This window comes from Aulonocara sp. 'chitande type north' Nkhata Bay, linkage group LG4 (assembly GCF_057382095.1).
Source record: "Aulonocara sp. 'chitande type north' Nkhata Bay isolate Kocher_YH1m ecotype deep benthic linkage group LG4, A_spYH_male_GT1.1, whole genome shotgun sequence".
NCBI lineage: Eukaryota > Metazoa > Chordata > Actinopteri > Cichliformes > Cichlidae > Aulonocara > Aulonocara sp. 'chitande type north' Nkhata Bay.
The window spans coordinates 29,011,514-29,030,233 of NC_141347.1; the positions used below are offsets into that span (position 1 = coordinate 29,011,514).

At 36.8% G+C, this 18,720-nt stretch overlaps 1 protein-coding gene across 1 annotated transcript in view; it reads left to right on the forward strand.

The window, feature by feature from the left end:
• elfn1a (extracellular leucine-rich repeat and fibronectin type III domain containing 1a) overlaps window positions 1–18,720 on the forward strand; it is an 80,723-nt gene that overhangs the window by 50,341 nt on the left and 11,662 nt on the right. Inside the window, exon 2 of the mRNA XM_086289700.1 lies at window positions 3,900–3,980. The gene's annotated coding sequence lies outside the window, so the exon portion shown is untranslated. The remainder of the gene's footprint in view (window positions 1–3,899; window positions 3,981–18,720) is intronic.

An 18,720-nucleotide genomic window follows, 5' to 3' on the forward strand; every position in this document is an offset into this window, starting at 1 on the left:
ATCAGAACTGTCAGTCTATGCAGCTTGACTTTATAATCATGAACAATTAAGAACTTGAATTTTTTATAACATGGTCCATATTTTTAAGTTGAACTTCACAAAACTATTTCATTTTCATTCGTTTTAATGTATTTTCAAGTTGCATGCCATACATAGCTGTCTACAGCTTAAGGTACTAAGGTCAATACTTTTCTAAGGACATGTTCTCTAAATTGCAGATGGTTGTAGCTGCCACCTGATGCCCACAGGGTTCATCCAGGAATGGAACATTTGAGACGACTCTCTTGAGGCAGAGCAAGAGCTGAAATCATGTCTTTATGGAAACACTCTGGACTGGCCAGAGTAACAGCTACATGCAGTTAATTCGAACCAGTTTAATTTTCAGAGTTGCTCCACTGAAGGTGGACTCAAAAGTTAAAGTAACATTTATAACTTTTTAATGCAGTCTTTCTATTAGAATTGTGAAAATGTGTATGAGAATATAAATGTTAAAATTAGCCCCATGCCACACTGGGCTAGTGACTGGTCAGCGAACATCTGGCAATTGGGTCACGGGTGAAAAATGGGTTAAGGTGAAACTGGTGAGCCTTTTGAGATGTCGGCTGAAGCAGAGAGGAGCAACTTTTTTACTTTGAAGGTCAATGGACTCCTTTTCTGCCACTTTTTCAAGTCTTACCACTGGCAGGAAGCGGGTGTTTGCAGACAAGTTGCTGTCTTCCATGCCAAATATGGGCAACCATGGCAATCTGCTACTGACCAAATCACAAAGAGGTACCATCTTTCCAATACAACACATTTTCCCCCAGTGACCAGAGGTTGCCAGTGGGTTATCAGGGAGTCACGATCTGCTCTTTAGGCTTCTGTGACTGAGCTGAATCAGACATCAAACACCCTACCACTTCTCCTATACAAAGCAAACCCCTAACCTAAACCAACCGAGCGTTTCCAGACAAAAGAACCTGGAGGATTTCCTTTTGTGTGAATTTATTCTCCCACCAAGGTCTTTGTCACTGAGGTCACTGACAAACATGGAGCTGCTCATCAGGAAGCGTTTGTACACTTTGTAATCAGACTGTAAAACTAAATGTTAAAGAATGCCTAGCAGCTTCCAGCCATTGTGGCCTCCTATGATTTAACAGTGAGATGAGCTGAGGTGGTGCTGATGGTGGATTACAATAACAGGGCTTACTGTTGCTGACATTAAGGGCCATGATACATTATGTCTGATGTTGCCATTGTGAATTAATATATAAATCATAGAACTGAGTTCTTGATGTTCAAGGAGAATAGAGACATCACCCAGTTGGAGAATCTATAACCGTTTTCTGGGTCATTCCTTGTTCTTTTATGTATTACAAAATCAGAATATTATTTATTATCTCTCTACTGTCTCTTTTTTAGTGCTAATGTGGAGACCTTTCTCTGCAAACCACTTAAGGCATTCATTTTGCTGCTACTGCACAGAAACAACAAGATTATTTGTATTTTTACAAAAGAAGAAGAGGGAAGCAGTTGGAACTTGACTTGTCATTTTTTCTTTATATGTCAGACTGCAAACAGTAGGAGAATCTCTCCAAGCATTAAAAAGTATTTTTATTTTACAGCTTTCACTTAAGAGAGTAATAGTACAAATAAAATGAAATTACATGAAACATCATTTATACACAATATCATACAGCACTCTTTTATTGTGACAAGTCTTTCTTTGTCTTAAAAGCATAAATCATTTCATGATTTTATTTTCATTGAAACTGTATGAGTCATCTCGGAAAAAGTTTACATGGAACAGAAACAAATGGCAATGATTTAAATTCTGAACAGTTGCGTCACGCTGTGGTCGATACAAGCTATTTTTGTACTCATATCCATGTGTGCTCCTCTGCACGTCAGCAGCTGAGAAAAATCAGTCAGATTGGTGCCAATGCTCAACCTTCCAACGCTCTGGGTCAGCATCCTGGAGATGTGCCAGAAAATCCAGCTTCTCGCGACCATATGGGGTCTGCTTCTCTTCACCACCTCCGCACCTCCCCTCCTTCATCCCTACCTCCAGGGCTGCCACCTGACAAATCTTCAAATATATCTTCTTGCATAAAAAGCAAGAAAAAAGTAAAACAATAAGACTTTCTGTTAACAACAAGGAGGAATATTACTTTGCATCCCAACATTTAAGTCTAGATGGGAAAATTATTTAAAATTAATACATATATGATGAAAACTTGACATTTATGCCATAATTTACTTTATTAAGTAACCTGTTATTAGTGCAATGGTTCAATCTTTGATATTAACAAGAATAACAATGGAGGTTGGAGCTTTAAATGAAAATATCTAGATTTTTAATTATTTTGCATTTTTTTTAAATACAAGACTTTGTCTTTAACAAAGAATTGTAGGTGGTCTTGTTGCAAAACTTTTTTAAACAATTCACTGCAGAAACAAAACAAAAACTAGTTATTTGCATATCTTGTTCCTTGCCAGCTTCATGGCAGGTGGCAACACGACAAACTATCTTTATTCTTCATGAATGTTTTGCGCATTTGATAATTATTGTCTTCCATATAATGAGCACCTCTTTGAACTGAATTCCCTCGCGGAGTGACATTCGGTGCATATCTAATTTGTGGTGATGAAGCCAGTGTGCGTATGTGAATGTATTTGAGAGCGAATTCTTGAGCTACCTGACTGTTAGAGCCCAGTGTAGGGAAAATGTTCCCTATTGGTTGAAAGATGGCAGCAGGGGCAGCTGCAGGACTGACCCTGCCAAGGACGGAGAGCTTCCCATGCCTGTTCAATGCCATAAAATGGGTCATTGAACAGCTAAATGGAGTCATTATGATGAGTAATTAAAAGAATACGGCTAAAGACTCCCAAATTCCCCTTTTCTCTTGGTTCCGCTGCTTTTTGTGTTGTCATGGGTCTTTGCTGAAAGGCAGCTGTCTTGGGCCACTTTAACTATCACCCCTTTCACTGGAATGCAAATAGCAGCCTCCACCACTAATTGGATCACATTATCTATTGTCCTCTCATAGACTGAAAATCTAGCCATTTTGCCGTTTTCCATAACTGATTGTTGGAGATTTGATTTTTCCAGTGCTTTTCATTTGACCCAACATGTTATACACTCTGAATCACAAGAGATGAGAACAAAGAATTGTTTGCTTAGAGTAAAAAGAGTAACATGAATACTGAGTGTAAATGTCATTTAGAGCTTGCTTATGTAGATATTAATATTTATGTAAGTGTGAAAATTGCAGCCTTGCATTGCGAACAGAGAAATATACCAGCACGGATGAGGCATGGACAAAGGATGAAGAAATTGTGTTTTCCTTCTGTTTTGATTATTGCAGCGAATACAAAGCGTGGCTTTCTTTTGAGTGTAAAGCTTTTCCTTCTCTTTATTTTAACTTCCAATAAAAATGCATGAATTTGTGCACAAGTTGCTTTCCCCTGGGCAATGTGTGTAGAATATTCTATTTTGCTTTATAGGCAGTCATTAAGACGATGGGGGATGGGGTGGAGGGTGATGTTTGATTAATTAGTGAGCCTAAGTTTGGCAAGACCGGAAACTGAAACAGAGGATTTCATTAGCTTGTGCTTGTTAGATAAGGTTAATGAGGTAGTTCTAATTCTTGAAAAGAAAATACATATATTCATGCAGCTGAATTCATTTTGGAGACTATAAGCCAAATGAAGGTGAACAAGCAGGGGGGGTGTTATTGTTGTTTGTTTGTTTTGGGTTTTTTTATTCATGATTCATTGAGAATGGTATCCATGGATTCTATTAAGATGTTGACTTAAGGTTAAATGGTTGACATACTGACATAAAAAAATCAATTTTATGAACCTCTTTGTTGAAATTGAAATATTTACATGATTCTCTTTCAATTATTGTTCCTCAGTTGACATCTGCAGACATCTGTATTGCTGGAGGACACCAGGGATGCTTTCCCTCGCTGAGGATTTCAACCTAGACTACAGTGGTAAGTGCAGGTGTTTGGTACAGTCTCACATAGCTTGAGTCAACTCGAGTGCTGCATGAGCAATCACCTCCTAAGAGGATAACAGGCAATCCATCGCTAATCCACCGGTCAATATGCATGACAAGAACAGTACAGTAACAAAGACAAACTACTCAGAGGACATGTCATTCTGAGAGTGGACAACTCTTTTACCATTTCACCATCTCAATTTTTTTAAATTAATTATCTTTTTTCAAAAATATGGACCCGAAATGTCCATACTTGATTACTCTCGCTCTTTCTGCCTTTCTGGCTATATCTATATATCTATATGTATATCTATCTATCTATATGTCTGTGAAGGTTCTCAGTCATCCAGGTCATCGTAGTCAAAGGAGCTTGCAAAGAAAAGCGTCTGGACTTCTTTAAGTTGCTTGAAGACGTTTCACCTCTCATCCGAGAAGCTTCTTCAGTTCTAAGGTCAAATGGTGGGGAGTCCCAGATTTAGGTTTAAATCTGGGACTCCCCACCATTAAAGCTGGAAGTCTGTAAACCATGGTAGAGGCTCTGTCAGGGTTTGGTGCTGGATTTTAGTCAGTGTTGTTGGGGATCTTGTCAAAATTCACTGAATTATGACCAGAGAAGTACCATCATATTTTGACCCACCATGAAATACCATCTGCATCAGCATGACAATGATCCCAAGAACACTGCCAATGCAGTTAACCCTTTAAAGCCGGTCGGAGCGGACACGCTCCATTTTGCGTAACTATTTTTAAATCCTGGTAGCACTGCAACCACGTAAGCTAGCACAATAATTTTTTTTGCATATGAAACCGGAGGAGTTGTACTTACATCTTATGCCATCAGCTTGTCCTAGGTCACAGTTTCCTTCCACATATAGCTTTTCAAAAACTGCATAAAAACCACAGAAACCCGCTTTGCCGATCCGATCAGCTGTTTGTAACACTTCCTATGTCCATCAGCGTGAACTATCGCATGTCCGGCATGACCTGCCCGAAAGCGGAAGTGACGTCATTTTGCGGAAATGTGGTTTTTTACCATCGTGGCCTCATGAGCCTATACTTGTGTTTTTAAAAGTTTATTTGACTTTATGACTTTCTGTGTCGTTTCTGGGATGCTGAGGACTCATATTGCACTGCTGGAAATATTTTATTTTGATGCATATGCTGTTATTTTGCAAATTTGCACTATAATATATTTTTTCATTTTTCCTGCAGTACATGAAAATTGGTGTATCTCAAAAATAAAACTATGAAGACACTTAAAATAAATTTCCTTTGGTGGGAAACTAGTTTGTGCAACTTTTTTGTATTTACAGTTTTGAGGGATAAGCCTCTTAAATTTCTCTAACTAGAAATATATGTTAAAAAAACAAAAACGATTTTAAATTTTTTTGTATTATATTGCACTTTTTTGCAATTTATGTAATTACTATGCACTTAATGCAGACATATTATTAAAATTTGGGCTATAGTGGTTGTATTGATGTATAGCAACTTAAAATGCTCCAAAAAATGGCTCCACAGCATGTAAAAATATAATATAAGCTCTGGCGGACTTGGTTCTATGGTAGGTCTTAAAGGGTTAAACACAAAATAGAAAAACACATAACAGACAACTTTCAAAGAAGAGCTTTGAAATGACCTTCAAGCAGCCTGTAGAATGATTATTGAAGAATACTTGAAGAAGTTACAAGGAAACTTATTTAAGAAAGTTTAGGCTGTGCTGAATAATAAAGGTCGTCATAGCGATATCATAGGGAATGTTGACTTTCAGGCTTGTTAGAGGTACACAAATTGTGTTTTGCTGTATAGTTTCAAGTATATCTGCAGATGTGAAGGGTGGCTCAAAACCTTTGCATAGTAGTATATCCTATATTAACACTGCATTAAAATAAATACATTAAAATGGACAGGGCCTTGAAGAAGTATGGTCAGTGGCCTTATACCTCAACGTCCACTTTCTACGTCCCATTGCTTCATATTCATGGGACAAAGCCATATTTGAACTCATTTAAATAAAATACCTTATCACAATGTTGCTGTTTTTTAATAATATATTCAGTGAATCTAGACAGACCAGCAGATACAAACACCTGCCAAAATACTAGAAACAGCCTTTGTTATAGTACACACCCAGACAAACACACACACACACCAGCCTGGTTGTTGCAGTGGATAATAATTTATCATCGCAAAAATGGGAATGAAAATATCTACAGTCTGATAACAGTGATACTGTATCACACTATTGATTAGAGTTGTTTTACCTCATACTGTATAATCTTATGGTTTTCCCCTACTGGGACCTTTTTTCTTTTTTTTACTTTGTTTATCACGATCCTACTGGAGAAGCATTTTTGCAACCTCACTTATGTTATACTGAATAGAAAGTCTTACTGAAGATGGTGATTTTCATGATCACAGTATACGTTTCTGACATTTTTCTGACCGTTTTAAAGGTATAATTTTGCCTTCCATGATAATTCCCATTTATTTATTTATGCTTTCTTGCTCTGATAAAACTGAAAAATAATGAAAAATTAGAACTCATTAAGTGGCCCTTCACAAAAGAGATGCAGAATCATCAGTGACTCACTTCCTTGCAATATATATTTACATAACCTGCAGAACCTTTCAACTTAGCTGACTCACTAGTTACTCAGCTTGTCTGTCATGTAACAGAGAGTAGGAGGGAAGTGCCCTATGGGCCATGTTCACACAGTGACAATTTTCCTCTGACATTGCAATGAGGGTGGGCAGATGAGGTGCTGTAATAATGCTTTACTGCTGTGGTCCAGTTGTATAAACGTAAAGGCTCTGACAGACTGTTACATCCAACTCAAAAGCATACTGTATTTGGTGCAAAAATTGTGTGAAAATACACAAAAATTGCATAGACGGAAATACGAACTCTACTGAGTCAATATGTAAACATGTTCACTTACATATTGGCAGCTAAATTTGTACTAACATGTGTAAGAAGTTGCAATAATGTTGGTGTTCCAGCGATTTTGTAACATGCCTGTAAAAAGATTTTAAAAAAAAATAAAGTACATTAGATATTTAATTCAGTCCTTCAGACTATTTAAAAGGATGAATTTGACATTTTTTCACATTCCACAATCCAAATTTCCATATATTTTTGTGTCACTGAACACAGCCTTTCATCAGCCTAGTCTGGTACGCAATGATTAATGTCTATGTACAATATTTTCTATATTTAAAAGCCAAAAAAAGTCTACATTACGAGGCTGGATGGGTTGCTGGTGTAGCATAGCATTTTTCTAAAAGTCTTACATTACTGGACTACTGTCCCAGTTTTCCATTTATTTCCATTCTTTTAAAATATGTAATTAATTATAAATATTGTAGTCAAATAACAAAAACTTGGTTTGGTTTAATCATAAAAACTACTGGCTTAGAAAAAGATCAGGATTTGGGTTAACAATGCAACAATGTCTTTAAAGCTTTGATTTCTCAGTCACACTCGCCTGGTTTCAAAGGACAAAATATGAAATTCTAATACAATTTATGCTTCTTATTGAACTACGTTACTTAAAAATTCATGCTCATGTATCATGAAAAGATACATTGCTTTTCATGACTAATTTACATTTTGAGCTGTACATTCGGGACATAATTGGTCCATTACTGTTAGCATGTTAGAAAACAATTAGTGCTGATGTTTTTTTAGTGACTTGAAAGAAGGTTGTGTTTAACGATCTGTTATGAAAATGTGTATTAATATCACATCAGTTTCCTTTTAGTATATCGTACTGACTATAGCCTCGACCCCTACCCCGAACAAGAGTAGAGGCAGGGGTCTAAGAGCTAAACAAATTGAAATGAGTAGTTGAAAAAAACCCCGAAATGAGTAAAATGTGTCTAAAATAAAATTATATGTGTTGGTAATTTCACAATTAAAAATACATGCACAATACACGTGAATGACTGGCCTTCTTGGTGTATTCACAGGTGAGAAAAGGACATTTTCTGAACAACAGGACCTTAATGTAATTATGACCTCTTAATAGCATTTAAATAACAATAACAATAATAATAATAATAATAATAATAATAATAATAATAGTAAACAAATATTATTTATAGATTGCTTTGATAGAAGTTTGAATGCAGAATGCTCAAATGACATATTTAAGGAAAACATAAGTCACACTAGCAAAAAAAAAATACACACACATACATATATGTATACAAAAATATTGATACTGATTGATAAATAACTGCTGTGGTACAAGTGATCCAGGCACTATGAAGAAAATATGTCGCGGCCTTTTACGTTCCAAACACCAAAAAAGTCCAAGAAAAGGCTGTGGGTGGCAACGGGAGGTTTGTTTTAGAACGCACTTCTGACTCCATTGTTATGCCGTCATATGCCGTTTATTTCGTGGAAAATTATAAACAGAAATCAGTCAAATAACTTCTTAAAACTTAAAATTAAACGAAAGTTAACTTAATTTGCTTTAACAACTTCAAAAGTGGTCAAAAAATCATTTTCTAACCCTCCCGTCTTCCCATCTGACATTTGGCAAACAAAAAACAAAAAACCTCTTTACCACACCCATCCAGGGTGCTCTTAATCTCTTGATTAATGGGAGGGTCCATAAGCTAATAAACCAATCACTTTCCAAAAGCTTCTCCAATAAAATTAATTACAAATTTACATAACAAAACTAGGTCAGTATATTCTTACACCTTTAAAGAAAAAACAAAAATGAATACAAATTTTAGTTATTTGTAATCATTTCAAAGTATACCTAATAACTCTCCACAAATCAAACCCTAATAAACAAGACTATGCAATCTTTAAATGAAGTAGATTAAATAATAATAATAATAATAATAATAATAATAATAATAATAATAATAATAATAATAATGACTCTGTAGAAAATTAATGAGTCATCAATAATAAAGCTTCCATCATTGTTAGAGATGTTTTCCTTGGTTTTTTGTGTCATCAATTAGATGTGCCGCTGACAAGCCATTCATTGTATGAGGTAACACCTAAATGGATAGTGACTCTCATCTTTTATCTACCAAAGAAATCATCTTTAGTACTTTTTATGTAAAACACTCCTTAAAACAGTTTTTTTGTTTGTTTGTCTTCAAAGTGGGAGTGGATTTATGTCATTTTAATCAAAACCAGAATTTCAAAGGCAACGGGTCTTTAAGTGTCCTTTATCCTTTATATACATTCTTGTCAATCATATAAGGATAAACAGTTTTAATAGGCACCAAACATCAAATCCCAACATCAAGCATGCAGTGATCAATTGACTGACTTGATTAAATCCTTGCTGCCTTTCAAGTGCAGCTAAAGAGATTCATTTATTTTTTTTACTTCTTTACCCATTGCTAGGGTATAAATTTTAAACCATATTATGCAAAGAGCATAGTAAGCTGATCTGCTCTTGTTATTTACTGCTATCCTAAAACAAATTTGGCAGCCATTGAAAAAAGGAGTGCAGCTATGCTTTAACCACTGTCAATAAAAGATGTGGGTCTGCTGAGTTTCAAGTGACAGATCTGTGAGTTCAGAGCTGGAGAGGGACCACAAAACTCCCAGTTTAATTATTTTATTCTTGAAAAGAATGTCTAGAGCAATATTGTTTTAGGGCACCCATATTTCCTCGATTCTGTAGAGACGTATGTGGTTTTACTTCACTGATTTGTGCTGGGTTTGCAGTGAGCACGAAAGGAAGAAACATCTAAATCGCACTGAGGGATAATCTTTCTTTTAAATTGATTGTTAAACCCCTTTGCCTTTTCCTTAGGATTTAGTTTTACAGCTGCACCAACCTCTTTTAATGGTAATTTCTCAGAAATTCAACAGAAATTTAGTTCTATTGTGAAAATCTAAATCAAAATTGATACAGGATTCTGAATATCGAGTCTTCGATCACTGTCCTACCTAGACAGCTAGCCCTATCAAGTTGTATAGTGCCAGCTCCTCCATTAACCTGCATTCCTAATTGATAGTGCTAGAGAAGAGTTATTTGAATGGATTACCGTAAAGAGCATCATGGATTAGCTAGTGAGAGACATGGATCTTGTGGGAGTCTTAAATTAGTCACATAAAGTGATTATAAAACATCCATATGGTCGGCAGTGATTGGGCTCCCTCCTTATCAAAGCAGTTTAACCCTTCTTGTAATTTCCTCAAAGCATTGATATCAGTTTGGCCTGTTAAACCTTACGTTGGCTGTGATGTGCATGGGCAGAGTACACTATGTTGTGATCAATGCCTAGAGGAAAGAAGTGCAACTGACCGTAAACATGGCTTTGGTTTGTCATTGATTACTTAGTTGCCAGGACATCAAGCTGGTAACACATACTGCAGCGAGTATATGTGAGACCAAAGTCTCTTTAAATCATTATGGTCTTTGAGGAAAGACTGATGCAACGTGCTGTATTCTCTGAATATGACTGAACCAACCATATTTGAAAGATAAAAAGGCTTTTTTTAGGCCTTTGATAACATTACTGGTGGGAATGACAGTGCTATAGCATAATAAAAGAAAATCCCAAACTGCTGCATCTTCTGTGGTGCTGTTGCAATTCTCTATTGGTGCATTTCCCATAAATTAACTCATCCACTTGCCTTTCCCAGGCTGTCATCAGCCTTAATGCACTGCAGTTTTAGTAATCACTTCACTCACTTGATGATACCTCAGTACATTAATTTGTTGATGAGATATATCTATTAGAAATATTGCTTTAGAATTTGCACCACTGAAATCAAAAATATACATGAGCCAATATCCTGTACACCTTCTACTACTTTTGTATATAGACTTGTGTTAAAAAAAATTAAAAACAAAAGTAAAATTTCAAAAGGGGTCGTTTCACTTCAAAATGCTTTGCAGCAAATGGGTCAGTTGCACCCGAAAATAATCAAATCCACTAAAAGTGCCTACACCTTCAGAAGAGCAATGTTAAGAGATGTTTTAAGCATCTTCAGCATGCATAGATAATTTGAAAAATGTAGAATGTGAGACTATGATCAGGAAAAATCCTGTAAAGAATTAGCGGTGGTCTCAAAGGAACCAATATTGGCTGCTAAGCTACTTCTGAGGAGGGGGAACAAGGCCAAGTACACAGACAAGAATTTCACAGTGTGTGCCTGGAAAATAGTCCTATTTATGAGTCCAAGTTTGAGATTTATGGCAGCAACCAAGGGGTGACAAGCAAGAAAGATAATGATAATTCAATGTATCAAACCAACCGGCAACCACGATGGTGAGAATATTTAAAGTCTGGGGGTGTTTTTCTCTCTGGAGCAGCACTACAGTGCTTTACTTTCAGGTTAGCATCTGAGTGAAGCATGCATACTGCAGCGTAACTGCATGTTGTCAGATTTTACATAAAACGTGCAGATGTACAATCTCATTGAAGCAAAATGGAAACAAAGGAAATATTTATTCAAACCGCAGGTTTCTCATTCACACTGTCCAAAGACAAGATTATATTAAATTCACCATAAAAGAGCAAAAACAAACTGGAACAAATGCATGATTCCAAAATGTTGACAGTCCCGACAAACATACTTACAAGTCAACCATAAAGCCAATCAACACAGTGCTTGTTCTTATATTGTCATTTCCATTATTTTAATTAAACCCTCTATTTTGTTAATAAAGATGTGCACAGGAAATCAGTCTGTGACTCGGCAATGAGAAAAGCAATCATGGAGAAAATGAATAGAATTTAAAACATGGAAGCCCAGTTTTGACAGACAGCTGTCAGCCATTCATTACAGACTCCCTAATGATTTTTTTTCCACACCGCTGATGAAATGCTGCAGCACCTTTCTCTGCATGACAGGGGACTTTTCCCATAATGACACCTCAGTTCTTCCATCTTATTACATGCCACTCATTTAGTGAGTCAACTGAAAACAAAACCCCCTGCCTGTACGGGAAATTTCAGTGATAAAACATACTGTAAGCAAGCCACAAAGAAGCTGTTTTTTGTTAATGAGTACACTGCTTTTGAAAACCAGATTTAAGAGATGTAACTGAGTGGAGAAAGCGGGAATATGATGCTTGTTACATTGGTATTTAATTAATGTTTTAAGAAATTTGCAACTGTGCTTTATACTCGGCAAGTACTTTTGCTGAACAGGCCAGAGAGGATCTAGCTTTATAAAATTCCTAGAGCATCACTTCTTTTCACATTTTTTAAAAGAGATGGAAATAAATTTGTTTTGTTTCAGCATCCTGTTCGCTCCTTTGTGTTTTACAATTTATTTGAGTCAGTGATTCATTTAATTTTCATTTGGTTTTTATTTACACTTTGACTTGGTGCTTAGGTGTTGATGCCAAAAACTACTTGGTTAGGTTTACAAAAAGGAAAGTGGTTTGGATTAAAATATGCCCCTTTGAAAAGTAATGCTGCATATTGAAAGGAGAACTGACAGACTGTTCTCACAATCAGGTGGATTCTGTAGCATCGCCAAAGTAACCCATAAGTATGATACACCATTGGCTTTGGCAAAACTGCATTTAGCAATGCCCTGGGAAAGAGAACAGGTCACAGGTGGCTCTGGAGCTTCATCTTGCTCTTTTGCCCACATCTAGTGGCTCCCTGTGGTTTTTACAAGCAACTAGATATATCTTTATTAATATGAAAAGGAACAGTTGTTGCACTTTTAATATTTTATTGGTATTTATCATCACTGTAAGTGGTTCTTAAAAATTTCCAACCGTAGAAAAGTGCAGACTATACACTCAATACATTTGGCTGCTGTCCCCATTAAGTCTGGCTCCTTAGAAGGACTGTTAGCTTTCTAGCCTGACCAGTGTTTTTAGATAGCTCCGTGGATCTGGTGACTTGCTTGTAGTTGTTTTTCACCGTGACAGTGACTGACACAGTGAAACTCAAACTTCAGTTTCTATGACAGATTAATCTGATTTCGATTTTGATATCAACACTGATGGGAGGTTGTTCTCCAGACATGACCCGGTGACCAAAAAGCAGCTCATCAGTGGAAGAATGCTCACTCTCCCAGCTCTTAAAGTGATGCATCAGGTGACCATGAGCACACTTCTTTCTCCTGAGGCATCGCATTGTCAGATTTCTTCCATCCAGTAAAGCGTAATTTCTGACTGACCTTTAACCAAACAAAAAATAAATACATAGCAATGAAGCACTAGTCCTTATGTACTAATAAAGGTTGCAAAGTGTGATCTAGACCTTCAGCTTTGCTTTAATGTTACAAGGCTCCTGCCGTACTTGGATCTTGAAAAAAAAGCATATTTATCTGACAGTTTGACAGTTTAAAGTCTATGATCATGACTAAAAGCAATCACTTCAACAGAGCACCATAAAAGCAGAGTGCCTGCATTGGTGAAATGATTAATCACATCACAAAACCATCTGTCTATGTCCACTGTGTAATGTGACTTGTCATGTGACCTTTCGACTCTGCTGAATGATAATTGCCTTTGTCTCTTTCCCTTAGTAGGTTATGACACAGATGACATTTGGTGACTGCACACCTCTGTATAAGTACTTTAAAAGAAGTATGCAAAATACAACACAGATGAGGAGAGTCTGCAAGAGAGGCATTTATTTTAATTTGGAACATTTGTATTATCTATAGTGGTGACTGAGGCTGGTGTTAAAAGCCTGACTGCAATGGCTCTCTAACTAGAGCGAGATCTACCTTAATGCCTATCACACAGGGGGCTCACTCACATTACATCACAACACGCAGTGTTTTTAACCTCTATTTTTTACCTATAACTTAAGATATTTTAACCTCATGAAGAAATAGTTCAAAATATAGCAAAGCAAGTACTCCTCATTATGCATGTGCAAGTTAATTCAAATGGACATCAACAGTAAAAATGCAAATTGTGCGACACTATCATTAGAGCATTTATTTGTTTATCATCCAAAATGTATGTTTGCTCTCTGTGGATTTATCCATTGCATCCTGCATACTAACAGGGATAAAAGTCCTCCCAGCAGTGTAGCTATCATCTCTTGTTGCAATCTCCTTCCAGTCTGCACCCATGTTTTCTGTGGTGGACCAAAATGCCTTTCACTCCTTTGATAGCAGAGCACAAGCTCAGCATTACATCCTCTGCCCCTGAGAGCCTGAGAGAGTTTGTCCTGTCAGAAACAATAACTTTCCTTTCAAGGCAGGGATCGTTTTATTTCTTAGAGTAGCGATCACACAAGGTGGTTGTTTCCATTTGCCACCCTGGTGTTCCTTTTCATTTTTGCACTCATCGCAGATGTTTCAGTGCCTACAAAAGTTACATTTTTCTTGCATCCTTGCTACCACAATTGATTTTGTTTCTTACCACCTTGTCCATCCGTAATGGACTTTTGTGTTCTGCAGAAAGAAATGATCATGAGAGACTATGTAGTCGTGATTTCAATCATATCAAGTAATAATCACTTTATCTTTCTGGCCACTAACTAACTACACAGTTCATTTGCATAACAGATTACAACATGTTCTCAATAAATCTGTTCTTTCTGATGCTCCTACTGGCTGTCACTCAGCACCAGATGCTTAAGTGCAACAGCCATGAAGGGAATATTACATTTGGGCACAGGCCTCAAAGCATCAGCTGAGTGATTGAAAAGTCAAATTTGCTGAAGAAGGTAAATTTGTTATAGTTTCCTGATACCAAAACTAACTTCCCACTATGTAGATTATTGTAGTCAAACTCGTCTTGCATTGTCTTTATGGAGCTAATCTGAAAGTGATAATGTCCTCTTCCTAAATGTGTCAGGTAGCCCACTGGGTCACACAGATATAAACATTCAGCACAGGGAATGACTGCTCTGGTTCACAACTTGTCAATCAGAGCACCAAGGCAGGTTGAGCTGTCACTCAGAAACACGGCGCCGCAGTCCAGTATAATTGAATTAGCTACTGTCTCTTCCTGAAGGTTAATTGGTGGGGAAACCTCTGCTGAGCATGGCAAGGCAATTGACAAAGATAAGAACTGCCGTCTTATCTGTCAGATTTTGTCAGCATATGTGAACTTTATCATTTCTGTAAACGTTAAAACTATAAAGAAGTTAACAAAAAGCAGGTAAATTGAATCCTCATAGATTGTAAATTCTGCATAACTTTATGTCATGCTCAGAACTGCACAGGAGCTCCTACTTTAGTTCAATATGTCATGAGTCAGCAGCTAGAGACATTGCTGACAGATGCTTTGGCTTGGAGGGCAGAATAACGTGGCAAGTTGATGGTCAGTTGATGGCCTGGAAAATTGCATTTAAACCTTTAGGTGTTATTCCAAGTTGTATCTTACTCTCAAACACAGAATTAAATTAAACTCTACTTCTCTCCTGTCCGTTTGATAAATGCTCTCTATAGCCGAGTTGCTTTTCCTCTGTTCAGCATGCGTTCTGTAGAGCTGACCTGTTATGGTTATATTATAGGATGGAATTTTTTATTCTGCGGCACAGAGATCACAGCACTTCAAGATGCTGAGGATAGTTGGACAGGATACAGTTTCTGCTTTTGTGTTTTCTGCCAACTGTTGTCCTAGGCTGCTTTAATTCTCCTGCAGGGTTTCACTGATGCATCTGTTTCCATCAACGCAGTGTGATTCCACGCCATTCTCCGTGGCTTATCATCTTTATAAGAGGTGTCACCCAAAGTGGAGCTTTTAGTTTGTAATGAGATTTTTTGCTCTCGTCTCAGCTTGAATCGTACTAGGTCATGAGCCTGCTGAAGGACTCTTGATACACTGAAGAACAATAGAGTGAGATATTGGGAATTTACAAGAGATGGCAGGGCAGTAAGTCATTTAAAGTTTTACAAAGTATGACACCTGTGTGGAATACCAAGTAGGAAGAGAGCTGAATGTAACTTTTGAATAGACCAAGAGGCAGTTAAAATTCAGGATGCCTGTGCATGTGTGTATAAGCCCAACCTTTGCACTTGAGGCTTTAATTAACCAAAAAGGATATGTTATTTGACATTTACCACTAATGTATCATCAGCATTAATTGAAATCAACCAATACTTCTGCAATACTAATTATTCCAATGCTAATTTGGAGCTAATTAGCAGGGGCCAGTACTAATTGGCAGCTATAAGATTTTATGTCTGATTTAATTTCAGGAAAACATAAACAATTCTAGGATGCTAAGACAGGAGACATGAATTGTGTTCATTCAGCTTTTTCTGGCTTGTCTTTCTCTTTCTTCTTCTTGGTTTTTATTTAAATCTCTTTTTTTTTTTCATTTTTACATTATTTTTTTCCACTCTCACTATGTGACAGTAAGCTTTTTTCTTTTTATTATTATAAGGTTATGACCTTACGATATAAAGTGCCTTGAGGAAACTGTTGTTGTGATTTTGTGCACATAAATAAAACAGAATGTAATTGAACTGAATTTTAAATACCTATTAGAATAAGTCTTAGTTTTTATTGTTGTCATTCTAGCTTAATCAATGGAAGTAATACAATTTTTACTATATTTCAGTTTAAGTTTCAACACATGCATGAGGAGAAAATCTAAAATGTCCACACACTACATTTAGAAATAATAGTGCAGAACACAATGCAGGATACCGATGATTCTACCCATGGCAACCTTGCTATACCTCAAACAATCTAAACTGAGCACATGCATATATAAATATGTTTTCTGTAAACAAATATCTGCATATAAATATTCAGAATATGTAGGCAAAGACAACATTTTAATTAAAAGCAGCTTTCTGGTTTCCATTTTTAATCTTATTGCAGTTCAAGTAGTATTTAACAGTGATGTTTGAGCGAAAGAGTAAATGCAGTCTGGAAACCACTGGTGTGACAAAAATTTAGCTTTATATTCATCACTTAAATAATGACTGGCAAAGAGTCAAAGTTCCTACCAAGATAACAGAATAGTTTTACTGCTGCCTAGCCAGTAGGTTTCCAGATTGATGGGTACATGGATACATCAGTCTCCCCTTCTAGAACTGCCATTCTGATTGGCTAAAGTGAAGGTGCATTTGTGATTGTGATCATCAAACTTGTCCCTATTAAATATAAAACATGTATAGTATTGTTAGAGCTATTCAGATGAGTCTGAAACAACACTCCAACGCTGATAATATCCACATGTAATCCCAATACATCTAATGTAAACTATGTGATTAAAAAAACCCCAATTAACCAGGGAGGTCAAACAGAAAACACATCTACTCTTCTTAAATTACTTATTTTCATACTGTATAACTCTTACCAGTACATACTAGTAGTGCTACAGATAAATATTGTTTGGCCTTTTTGTGCAAGTAAAAGAAAAATGTAATTGCCAGGCAATGATGTCATAATATATATACAGTGGTCCCTCGCTATAACGTGGTTCACCTTTCGCGGTCTCGCTGTTTCGCAATTTTTTGGGGTGCAATTTTGCATGCTTTTTTTTTTTTTCTTAAAGCGCATTGTGTCAATGCACTCATAAATCATCGATCACTAGCAGTGTGATTCTGAAGTGCCGTACTGTATGTTTGTAAGTTTTCTCCCCAACAAACACAACAATGTCGACGAAACGTTTTGCAGCCTCAAAGGCAACCGCGGGTGCTTTTGATTCTATAATACTGGACTTGTTTTTCTACAAAGGTTTGAACTCTGAGAGTGTTTAAACAAGAGAGAAAAGTGTGAAAGTGTTTGTGCCTCTCTGAGAAAAGTGTATAAAGAGTGTAGTGAGGGGTTTTACATCCTTAAAACAGGGGTGTCAAACTCCAGGGCTCGAGGGCCGGTGTCCTGCAGGTTTTAGATATCAGCCTGGGTCAACACACCTGAATCACATGATTAGTTCATTACCAGTCCTCTGGAGAACTTCAAGACATGTTGAGGAGACAATTTAGCCATTTAAATCAGCTGTGCTGGATCAAGGACACATCTAAAACCTGCAGGACACCAGCTTTCGAGGCCTGGAGTTCGACACTTGTGCCTTAAAACATCTATAATAATTGTAAAAATTAAAGTTGGCTACTTCGTGGATTTCACATATCACGGGTTATTTTTAGAACGTAAACCCCCGCGATAAATGAGGGACCACTGTAGATATATATTATCTATCTATTGATAGATTCCTGCATTTAATATAAGTGACTGAGATGAGGTTACAGAGGTCATTGCAATGCAACCATTGCAATGGGTACACTGGAGCCTTTAGATGTACCTTGGTAGTTTGGTTGCTAAACCCCTGATGATCTTTTATTATCTTGGTCCAGCTACAGTGCTGTATCAGTTCAGTTTGCTTATCAAACATGGAATTTTTTCACATTATCTTTTTTTTTTTTACCACCAAAGGAGGTCATATGGAACTTTTAACAGTATTCAACAAAGGCAGAAATATCAGCTCTTTTTTCCAGGCAATAATCTCAAAGTAATCAATGTATGAGTTAAATATCCTCTCATATAACCTAAAATATATAAGCTCTCACTGCGTCTAAGCAATTCAAAAGCCCAGTAAAATGTAATGGTTCCCTTCCCCAAGAGAAGTAGTTCCATTTTAATTCAATTGATTTTGCACTTGTGGTTTCCCGTTGCCACATTTTTCAGTCCCACCAAGATGGTCCCTGCATTTTGAATAACATCAAATAAAAGGCAATCATTGGTATGGATGAGGAGGGCCCTCCGAGACTGGGGCACCTTCACCATGACAAAGACCAAATAGGAAATAAAAGGCGAAACAAGAACAAGTGGGGCCCACAAACTCTAAAACCAGATAAT